Source organism: Heterocephalus glaber, unplaced genomic scaffold (assembly GCF_053883595.1).
Source record: "Heterocephalus glaber isolate CG9 unplaced genomic scaffold, H.glaber_assembly_v1.0 deba00001497, whole genome shotgun sequence".
NCBI lineage: Eukaryota > Metazoa > Chordata > Mammalia > Rodentia > Bathyergidae > Heterocephalus > Heterocephalus glaber.
This window is the reverse complement of record NW_028258320.1, coordinates 909058-919725: the sequence shown is the minus strand read 5'-3', so window position 1 is coordinate 919725 and position 10668 is coordinate 909058. Positions and strand designations below refer to the sequence as shown.

The 10668-nt window shown below is 52.1% G+C and overlaps 1 long non-coding RNA gene across 1 annotated transcript; it reads right to left on the bottom strand.

Moving 5' to 3' along the window:
- Positions 1-1082: 1082 nt before the first annotated feature.
- On the bottom strand, positions 1083-1648 carry LOC147825518 (uncharacterized). Its single transcript, XR_015440235.1, has 2 exons — positions 1536-1648; positions 1083-1184 (listed from the first exon to the last, which is right to left on the bottom strand). It is a non-coding gene; the product is annotated as an uncharacterized LOC147825518 (long non-coding RNA).
- Positions 1649-10668: the final 9020 nt, after the last annotated feature.

Sequence of the window (10668 nt, the reverse complement as noted above, 5' to 3'; positions counted from 1 at the left end):
GGCTGTGCCCCACCCCTCCTGCCTCCCAGCTGCTTGACCTTATCCCTGCTTCTAGGGATCACAGGCCCGCCAGAACCCAGAGGAAGGCGGCAGCTGCAGCCTGAGCCCCGACGGCTGGGGCCCCTCGGCAGCCGGTGCAGAGCGGGGGCTGGGTCCCTCTGTGTCCCGGCTGGTGGCATCGCACAGCGCAGTGGCCCCGGCTGGCAGGTGCGGGCCTCCATGTGCTCAGGGACCAGGCGCTGTGCGTCCTTCAACTCCGCTTCCCCCGGGCCTCGAGGGCCGCGGTGCGGGGCGGAAAGGGCGCAAAGGAGACGCAGGCACGGTGCACCTGGCCGAGAAGGGCCGTGGCGCCGCACACCCGTCCCTTGCTAAGGGCTTGGCTTACGCCCCCCCTCCCCGGGACGCACTGGTCAGGACAGTCCCCGGATGGGGACACAGATGTGCGCTGACCTTTGCTGGCCACCTACCCCACCGGGCAGGGAACAGGCAGAGGGGACCCCTTCCTCCCTATCTTCCTACAAGGGGCCCCCTCTGCCCTGCTGGGGGCCTCGGGCCTCTGTGCTGTCACCGGTGAGGTGGGCGCCCTCCCGGCCGGCTGGGGTCCACTGCCCCCCCACCCCCGGCAGCTGAAACCCACGCGCAGACCCGGGCCTTGCAGGCCTCAGAGGAGGAAGCGCACATAAAGGGAAATTGTATGCAGTCAGCCTACCCTCCCGCGCCACCGCTGCGTTTTTTTAAGGAGTTGACATCAAAGTCTGGGAAGTCGCTCGGGCGGAACCTGAGAATCCCTTGCTCAGCAAATCCACCTGCAGTGCCCGGGGCCTCCGAGGCTGAGGAAGAAGAAAAGCCCTTTTCTTGCGCAGAAGCCAGGTACAGAGACCCCCAGGTTTCACACCTGTGGGGTGCACAGGCCTGGGCCGAGATCTGGGGGGCAAGGGGCTGGCTGCTGAGAGGGGCGTGGGAAGCCCAGTTCTCCTTCCAGAGAGCAGCAAGTCACCTGCATCGCCACCTCTAGGGCCCCAGCTGTGCAGACAGTGCCCCTGCAGTTGTCCTGGGCACAGGTCTTCGGGTCCACAGTGGGCTTATTTCGCACAATATATTTTAAAAATAGTTACTAATAGGCCGGGGATTTAGCTCAGTGGCGCTGTGCCTGCCTGGCAACCACAAGGTCCTGAGTTCGATCCCTGGTACCAAAAAGAAAAGGAAAAGAGTTAATACCATTGTAGGTCATCATCAACACAACTGAAAAATAGATTCCACCCTCCCACCCTATCTGAATTTACTATATTAAAAACCAGGTGCTGCTGGGTGTGGTGGCACACGCCTGCAATCTCAGCCCTCTGGAGGCTGAGGCAGGAGGCTCACCACGAGTTTGAGGGCAACCTGGGCTACATAGTGAGTTCAAGGCCAGCCTGAACTACACAGTGAAAGCCTGCTCAAAAAGCAATAATAATAATAAATAAAACAGGGGCTGGTCAGCCAGCCAGGAGTGCTGCTGTTTGCGAAAACCTCCTGGGGTGATGGGTCAGAGGTACCTCCGGGTTGGTCTCTAGGCTTGGGGAAGCTGATCTGTGCGTGGGGCACAGGGCCCCCGGTGTTGCCTGCAGAAGGCTCAGGAGACCGCATGACCTGGGGAAGCCCAGGGGCCTGGGGAGGGACAGAGTCCGGGGGTGGGGGCGGGGCGCGGGGTGGTGTGTCGTCGTCCCCCCCACACCACCACCCCTCCCCATCAGGCCGGGCCGCCGGCCTTGCCCGGACTTGCCCGCTTGCATCATCGCGGGAGCCGCCCACTCATGGTGGAAAAAACCGGCTAATTATATCACCCGACCGGGCAGCTGACCCGGCCTGTTCCCGCTTGCTTTGCACGACTGGGCCTGATTGGTCAAAATAATAACAACTACCTTTTGCACGATTGTGCTTGATTTCTCAAAAATAACAAGCACCACCCAGGAAAGAGAAAGGAAGGCTGGGGTGGCTGTGGTTTTGTGCCCCAAAGAGCTGTGGTCCCCTGAGGCGACAGTGGCGACCTCCCAGCCCCCTGAGCTTAGCAAACCAAAACCCAGACCTGACTCCAAAACCAGGGCCCAGACCCAGCGGCTCTGAGGACAGGATGCGCTGGAGTCAGCCGTCAGAAACACAAACACTGCTTTGACAGCATCAATAACAGCAGCTTGGTCATTTATTTTTTCAGAATTATTTAAAATTCTATTTGTAGTAGAGTCCAAAGTGTGAGTCTTGTTTTTCCATAACTTCCTGTATTTATTTTTTGAGTGGATAACACAGTCACATGGTTCCCAGTCAAAAGATGCAAAAGGAGCCGCAAAGAAAACTCCCCCTTGACTCCCACTCCAGGTCACCGCTTCTCCCAGACACCGGCTGGCGGCTGTGACTCCTTCCGTGGCCCCATCGAGGTCCTTCTGCCAGGGCCCATGGGGCAGAACCAGAACTTTCAGATTTTAGACGGCCTGTGCCATCCCATCAGGCCCTGTCCGGGCGCCCAGTCATCCTGGACTGTCCCCGACTGTCCTAGCCTCACCACTGCAAATGCCATCTCCAAGGTACTCTCTCCATCGTAGGCAAACCAGGAGCACTATTCATGCTGGGCCTGGGGTATGGGGTGTATTAGAATCAGCAGACATCAACAGATAAAACTGCACATGGCTTTCCCTCCTTCCAGCTCTGGTTTTGCTGCTAACATGTTGGGCACAAATCAGAGAAAATACTTGGGTTTTCAGAATGATTTTGGATTTTGGAATAGGTGACATATTCTTTTTCTTTTTTTTTGAACCAGGGATGGAACTCGGGTCCTTGTGCTTGCGAGGCAGGTGGCTGAACCACTGAGCTAAATCCCCGGCCTGACATATTCTTTTAACACCTGAATGGAAACTCAGTGTTGGACACCTTGCTTTTGTTGTTGTTGTTCGTTTTTGAGACAGGGATCTCAGATGCTTTTTTAGTTCAGGCGGGCCTCGAACTCACAGTGCTCCTCCTGCCTCAGCCTTCTAGAGTGCTGGAATTACAGGTGCGCACCATCACACCTGGCTAATTTGAAGCCTTGGAGCTGGAGGCAGAATTCCTTCCTCTCTGGGGACCTCAGTCTATTGGCTCTTCAGGCCTCCGATTGGTTGGATGAGGCCCACCGTATTGTGCAGGGTAATCAGCTCTAGTCAGTCTACTGATTTAGATGTTAACACCTTTAAAAAAAAAAAACCTTCATGGGCGGGGATTTAGCTCAGTGGTTCCACCACCTGCTTCGAAAGTGGAAGGACCTGAGTTCAATCCCCAGTACCAAAAAAACCCAAAAAACAACTTCACAGCAAGTGAAGTTCACAGAGTGCATCGCTTAGCTAAGTTGATCCCTATCGTGAGCCATCACTCCTACTTCATACCCAGCCCCAGTCAGCCGGGAGTGCTTGTGCTGGCAAGGTGTGGCGGTCCCCACTTTGGCAGAGTTAGCAATTTGAGGACGGCAAAAAGTTGTGGCGGTGAAACAATCAATATGAACTGGCACCCAAACCCAAGACAGTCAGGCTGCACCTCCTCCCCTTCTTGTTCTTTTTAATAAGAACCAAAATCTTGTATACAGTGGACCAGGAGAGCAGCATCAACAAAACCTAAATGGGAGCCAGGTACGGTGATGCACACCTGTTATCCTAGCACTCAGGAGGCTGAGGCAGGAGGATCACCAAGAGTTTGAGGCCAGAGTGGGCAATTTAATGAGACTCCGTCCAAAATAAAATATAAAATAGGGCTGAGATGTGGCTCAGTGGTAGAGAGCCCCACCCCACCCCGGGTTCAATCCTCGGTATTGCAAAAAAGAAAGAAAAGAAAAGAAACAGAGGGAGGGAGGATACAGTAGGTGTAGCCTTGGAAATCAGAATTAGGAAGCTCCTTTCCCCAAACCAAAGGAACTAAACTTGGCAGGGCTGAGGTTCACGAAATGCTAGAGTCCCGCTTATGAAAAAGAAGAGGGGGTTGCAGACAGAGCACTGCCAGGCGGGAGGCCTCCTTCATCGACTCAGTGGAAATCTCCCCCAGCTGTGGCTGTGTGTGGGGGCCACATCTAGGAGTCACTTTTAGAACTTAAAGGACCAGAAAAACCCAGGCTCGAGGAGGACACAGCCAACTACTGCACCCCGATACCCCCAATCCACCCACAAGCTCTACGCAGTTTTCTTTGAGGTTCTCCCCTCTCCTGTCTCCTGCAACTGTAATACTAATAACAATAATAAGTATGCAGTAGCTCACACTTACTGGGCAAACTCTGTATGCCAGGCTGTGCCGGGTACTTCACCCATGCTCAGGCTCCGTTCATCTTTACCTTACTCATGTTATGACTGAGACATAATTCCTTTCATCTCCATTTTACAGATGAGGAAACTGAGGTCCAGATAAAAATGAAATTGATTCCCAAGCCCTCCAAGTGGAGCGAGGACTTGAACCCAGACTGGCTGGCTCCAGAGGCCAAGCTTGTAACCACTAATAGCAATAGCAGCTGACACTTGGGTGTGATCGCCCTTGCCTGCTGCACTTCTGGGCACTCCCGTATCTGCCGAGCACATCCTCCTGAGTGCGCTTATTACCCTACGTTACACTCGGGGCAATCCAGGCACAGAAAGGACTTGCTGCTCGCCCAGGTCAAGCAGCAGTAGAAGACAGAATGGGGCTGATCAGCTGCTTCCAGAATACGTGGTCTACCCCTCGGTGCAGCCCCAGGACAAACTGAATACAGGCTCAATAAATTGTCAATGAATCCTCCTTGAAAAAAATTTTTACAAAATATTTATCGATTTCATCTCTGGGGGAGAAGCGCTAGAGGTCTTTCTTTTTTTTTTTTTTTTTTGTACTGGGGATCGAATTCGGGACCTTGCGCTTGGGAGGCAGGCGCCAGAACCACTGAGCTAAGTCCCCTGCCCTAGAGCTCTTTCCTAGCAGGCACAAGGCCCTGGCTTCTAGCCCTAAGCTCTGCACAAAGAAATAAAATAATTTAAAAATCATATTCCAAATTCATTGTAGACACTCTGGAAAACATAAAAAGTTCCCAAGAAGAAATGCAAGTCATCCTGGGCACATCCCTTAGAAAACCACAGCTAGGGTTTTGATGTCTTTCCAGCTGTTACAAAATATTGTTCCCACTCGATGTTCATTTTGTAATCTCCTTTTTTCTTGCTTATCGATACATCACATTTTCCCATGTGTTTTCTCCTGCAGTTTCCAGGGAGGAAGAGGCTGGGATGGGACCCCCCCAGCGCCCCCCACAGACAGTGGGCTCCCGGGGGAATGGACTCTTCTGTCCCCGGGGTGTGCCCATCCTGCAAACCGGATGCTCTTCCGCTGCCTGGCATCTTCGGAGAGCTCCTGCCCGTCCCTCTGCCTGCCTTCTTAGACCCAGTATCTCCTGCAGCCCTGCCAGGGCTGGGTGGATCCCTCTCAACACGCCTGGGCTCTGCTGTCCTGTCTCCGGTCCTTCTCTTGCCCTCCCTCGCCCACGATCCCGACTTCACCCCGTGCCCCATTCCTGAGGGACAACCCCAGCCCAGCAGCAAGCTGGCATCAGCAGTGCCTGTCACAATGCTTTGAGCGTTAGGCGAGGGACTGGAGGCCGTTCCCAGGGCACAGGTGCAGGGTGAGCAGGGCCCTCGACTGGGAGGAGCCTTCACTGGTGTGGGTGTGATTTGGGGGTACCAGGCGGGCTGAGAGCTCTTCGGGCACAGGAACTCCTTTGATGTATCTTTAACTCCCCGGGAGGCAGCTGCCAAACCCACCCCGAGGGTGGGGCAGCCCGGGCGCCTGGCCCCATTAGGACGGCGGGGAAAGCTTTTGAAGACAGTGGCTCAAGACCGGTGGTTTCTTGATTCCAGCTGCCAGGGTGGGGTAGGGTGGCGGGCGGATGGCCTGCCGAGGGGAGCCCTGGGCTGGGGGAGCAGGAAGACCGAGCTTCCCCGGCCCTGCTCCGCCTGACAGCACCTTTGCTACACCTCACAGGAGATGCGTTCAGGAGAAGGTCTTTGCCCAAGGGAAACCGCAGAGTCAGGTGGCAGACTTCTGCCTCTTTTTGGGGGGAAGGTGTTGACAGCTCTCAGTGTTTTTGACTTGTTTTTGAGACAGGATCTCGCTATGTACTTTAGGCTGGCCTTGAACTCATTGTGCAGCCCAGGCTGCTCTCAGATTCATGGCAATCCTCCTGCCTCAGCTTCCCTAGTGTGTCACCAGGCTCTGGTTTGTTTTGTTTGTTTGTTTGTTAGTTCAGGACCTTGCACTTTCCTTTTTGGTACCGGGGATCGAATTCGGGTCCTTGCGCTTGCGCAGCAGGCAGCGAAACCACTGAGCTAAATCCCCAGCCCCAGGACCTTGCACTTTTGAGGCAGGAGCAGCGCTACTAAGTTAAACCCCCGGCCCTCCCCGGGTATTTTTAAGGCACTTTCTCCCCAAGTCACATTGCCCTCTACTAACAAGGGGACAGGGGACTTGGTGCTCTCAGAAGGCCTCCTGGGTTCCCTTATCCCTGGTCCACTTTAAGACCCCATCTCTCTTCCTTCACAGGAGCTAGGGTTTTATGTTTTTGTTTTGTTTTGTGGTACTGGAGGCTGAACCCGAGGCCTTCACACTGAGTTACATCACCAGCCTTTTTACTAAAAAAAAATTGAGATCTCAAAATAAGGTCTTCTTAAATTGCCCCAGCCAGTCTGGAACTTGTGATCCTCCTGCCTCGGCCTCCCAGAGTCTGGGATTGCAGAACACTGCAGCTAGAGCAGTTGGTTTCATCACTGGTATTTATTGGAAGTCCAGGCATGCATGACTCAACTTGAACATGTGTGGGGGACTCACTATCCTGGATTACTCGGACTGAGGGGTTTTCAGACCAGTGTGGATGTGTTTCGTGTGCTGTGTTGCATGGTGTGTGTGTGTGTGGGGTGAGATTAACCATGTTTGTGCACAGTGGGTGCCATGTGGATGTGGGAGTATGTCTGGTTCTGGACTCGTGTTGGGTTTCTGCTGCTCCACAGGTGAGGATGTGACTCGTGGCTGTCCGATGTGTGCAGGTTTGTGTGTGAGGGGCTATCAGTGCAGCATGAGTATTACCCTTTATGTCCAGTGAATGTGCGTTTTTTCAGCAGGGGTGTAAAGCATGCACATCTTGTGTTTGTTGCAGTGTGGAAAGCGTCTTCCATTTGTGTGAGAAGAGAATGTGCAGGCTGTGTCTACGAGGGAAGGGTAAAGTGGGTCGCAGCCCTGAGGGGCTGGCGCATGGGAAACACGGGGTGGGGCAGGGCTTCCCGGGCCACGCCCACTGGGTGGGGCGGGGCCTCTGCCTGCAGGGGTCCTGTCCGGATTGTCCTTGGAGTGACCTCTCCCAGCCCAGCGCCCCTCCCCCCCAGCTCAGTGGCAGAGGCACCCAGGGGTACCTGAGACAAACCTCAGAAAACCCAGCACTCCATGGTGTGATTCCCAAGCGCCCCCAAACCTGAAAGAAGGTGTCCTGAATTTCTCACCGCAGTAGAAAGGGAATCTGGTTTTGTTGCTGTGGAGCAGGCAGGAGGGATGAAGATGTTAGATGGCTTAGGAGAGCCTGGGATGCCCAGGACGATAAGGGGGCTAGATGTCCAGGCCCCATGCTGACCGGAGACTGACATCTCTCAACAGACTTCAGATTTGCTGTTGGTGGGATCCAGCTCCTCGTCCTCCTGCCCTACCGCCTTTCTTTGCATCATATTTCGGTGTGTATTTGGCCAGTTAAATTAAATCATAGGAAATTGCTCTTTATGTCAAACGTCAGCAGAATCATAGGTTCAACCTGATACTTTTGTTTTGTTTTGAGACACAGGCTTGCTATGTAGATGAGGCTAGTCTTGAACCCACTAATGTAGCCCCAGCAGGACTTGAACTCACAGAGATCCTCTTGCCTCAGCCTCCTGAGTGCTGGGATCACAGGTGTTCATCACCACACCCTACTAGAGTCAAATTTTTAACCAGGCCAGTTTGAACAGGCTGGAAAAGGAGTCCCTCTGCTTCCTTTACAAAGAAAGTGATTTCTCTTGTATCCCTGCCCCCCGAAAAGAAAAAGTGACTAAAACAACCAACCCACTTTTGTTCTCTTTCTGCTTTTTCTACCTTGTTGTCATCTATAAAACCAACTTCTTTGGCTCAGCTCATCAGAACACGCATTCTAGTCTGTGGATAAGATGTCGCCCCATCTTGACATCACCAGTGAAGCCACTTACCGTCTTTGGATTTGTTGGGATTTTGTCTTTGACATCGACCACATGAAATCATAGTGAAAGTCCTTTGCCCGGAACTGCACAGACACCCAGATGGAGGCTGTGCTGTGGGAAGTGTGGGTTGGGCCCTGGAACCAAGCACCACGAGGGTGGTTAGTTAATATTCCATAAACAGTAACCCTATACCAGGCACTGTTTGAAGCCCTTGTGTTAACTCATCTTCCCCAGACTAACCTCATGAGGCAGAATCACTTAAAACTTCATGCTCCAAACAGAGAAACAGTCCTGGGGAGACTAAGCCACCTGGCTGAGGTGTACAGCTGGTTAGCAGTCGAGCTTGACCAGGCTGCCTAGCTCTTAGCCAGCCACGTGCTGGGCTGCTGCAGGAACACCCCCAGATGTTCACATCTCGAGATAACAGAGGCTTGTTCTGGCTCATCTTACCTGATTATTGCCTCTGGGTCAGGCGTGCCTGCGCCGCCTGTCTTTTTTTTTTTTTTTGGTATCGGGGATCGAACTCGGGTCCTTATGCTTGCGCAGCAGGCGGTGAAACCACTGAGCTAAATCCCGGCCCTGCGCCGCCTGTCTTGATGGGGGAGCAGGCTCAGATGCAGCCCCTGTCACGCCCAGTAAAGAGCGATTCTTGGGGCTGGGGATTTAGCTCAGTGGTTCTGCCCCCTGCCCTGCAAGCGCAAGGACTCGAGTTCGATTCCCGGTACCAAAAAATAAATAAATAAATAAATAAATAAATAAATAAATAAATAAATAAAAGAGCGATTCTAGCATCAGGGTAGGGATCCCCAGTCGATAATGAACCCAGTATCTCTTCCCGAATCTCATTGGTCAGGGCGTGTCACGTGGCCACGCTTGACCCAATGAGGGCTGAGAACTTCCAGATCTTGAGTCCTGTGGCAACCTGCTGAGTGGTGAATAATCGGGAACTGTTTTAGGTTAGTTTCCCCAGAGCGGACCCTGAGTCAAGGATTTGCAGGCAAATGATTTATTAAGGAAGTGTTCCCGGGAGATTCCCGAAAAGGAAGGGGCATGAGACAGAGAAGGAGACAAGCCAAGTAAGAGTATAATTTCAGGCAGAGCTCTGAGCTCAGCCTGCCTGCGGTGTTAAATTATACCTTAGAGTTTGTCTGAACCTAAGGCAAGGAAGCTGGGCTTCCATACTTCCGCAGCTGTCAATCATTGCCAAGCACCGCCCCAGGTTACAGAAGCACCCGGGCTCTGTTGGAATTCTGGGAATGGGGGAGGCTGGAGAAGCTCCCCGGAAAGAGTTGAAGGTGCGTGGATCTTCAAAGCCAAATGACGCAGAAATTGGGAGAGGGAATAGGATCCAGAAAGAGATCTCTTTTATTGTTTTCTCAGAGCATCAAAGATAGGACTTTATTTCCCTGTGGCTAACGGCGTGTCTTGGATGCTAGGCAGATGCCAGGAATGTCCTTGTGCCTAAGACTGATAGCTTTCCCAAGTGAAGAAAGAGAAGGGAAACATGGCTATACAGGCCTGGCAGTAACCACCAGGAGTTAGTGCCAGCTCTACGGGGTAAGGGCACGGTCCCAGTAAGGTCGCCCTCCTAAAATGCCAGCTCTAAGCTCAGGGGGCCCCAGGCAAACCACACTTTTAACGCTACAAATCAGGGGCCCCGTGAGTCCTTCAGGTTCTATAATTTACTAGGACAACTCAGAGAACCCAGGAAAAGGCCAACTTATAATTGCAGTTATATTGTGAAAGATACAAACCAGGATCCTCTTCACTCGGTGCCTCACCCCGGTACCAAAAAAAAGATATATATACATATATAATATAAGATATAATTGCAGACCTGTCGACTTTTCAGCATGTTGATAGGTTTGCCAAGAAGGAAGTTCACCAGCGCTTTGGTGTCCAGAATTTTTAATGAGGTCTTATTATGCATCCATAATTTATTAAGTCATTGACCAGGAGACTGAATTCCGTGAAGGAGACTGGCTTGAGATCACATGGCTCAAGTCCTCAACCCTCCAATCACAGGCTTGGTCTCTGGTGTGACAGCCCCTAACCAGGGTCACCTCATTAGTGTAAACCGAGGTGTGGTCTGAAGGCTATGATAGATGCTCTTATCACTTGAGGAATCCTAAGAGTTGAAAGCTTCTCAGAAACTCAACACAGACACATTCTTTATTATACAACAAGTATCAGATTGAAGAATCATAGAGCTCTAAGCAGATTACAGGTATATTTTTAGTTCCACAGGTAGACACATAGGTAAAAGCAAATGCAGTACAGACACTCCTCATTTAACGACTGAATTACTATCCTGCAACCAGGTCATTAAATGAAATTGGTCACTAATGAGGAATTGTATATAGTATGCACATTACAATGTTCAGAACAAAGGAATGGTCAGAGGAAACTCCAACTTGATAACTTTACTTTTATCTTCCATCTATAACAGGACATA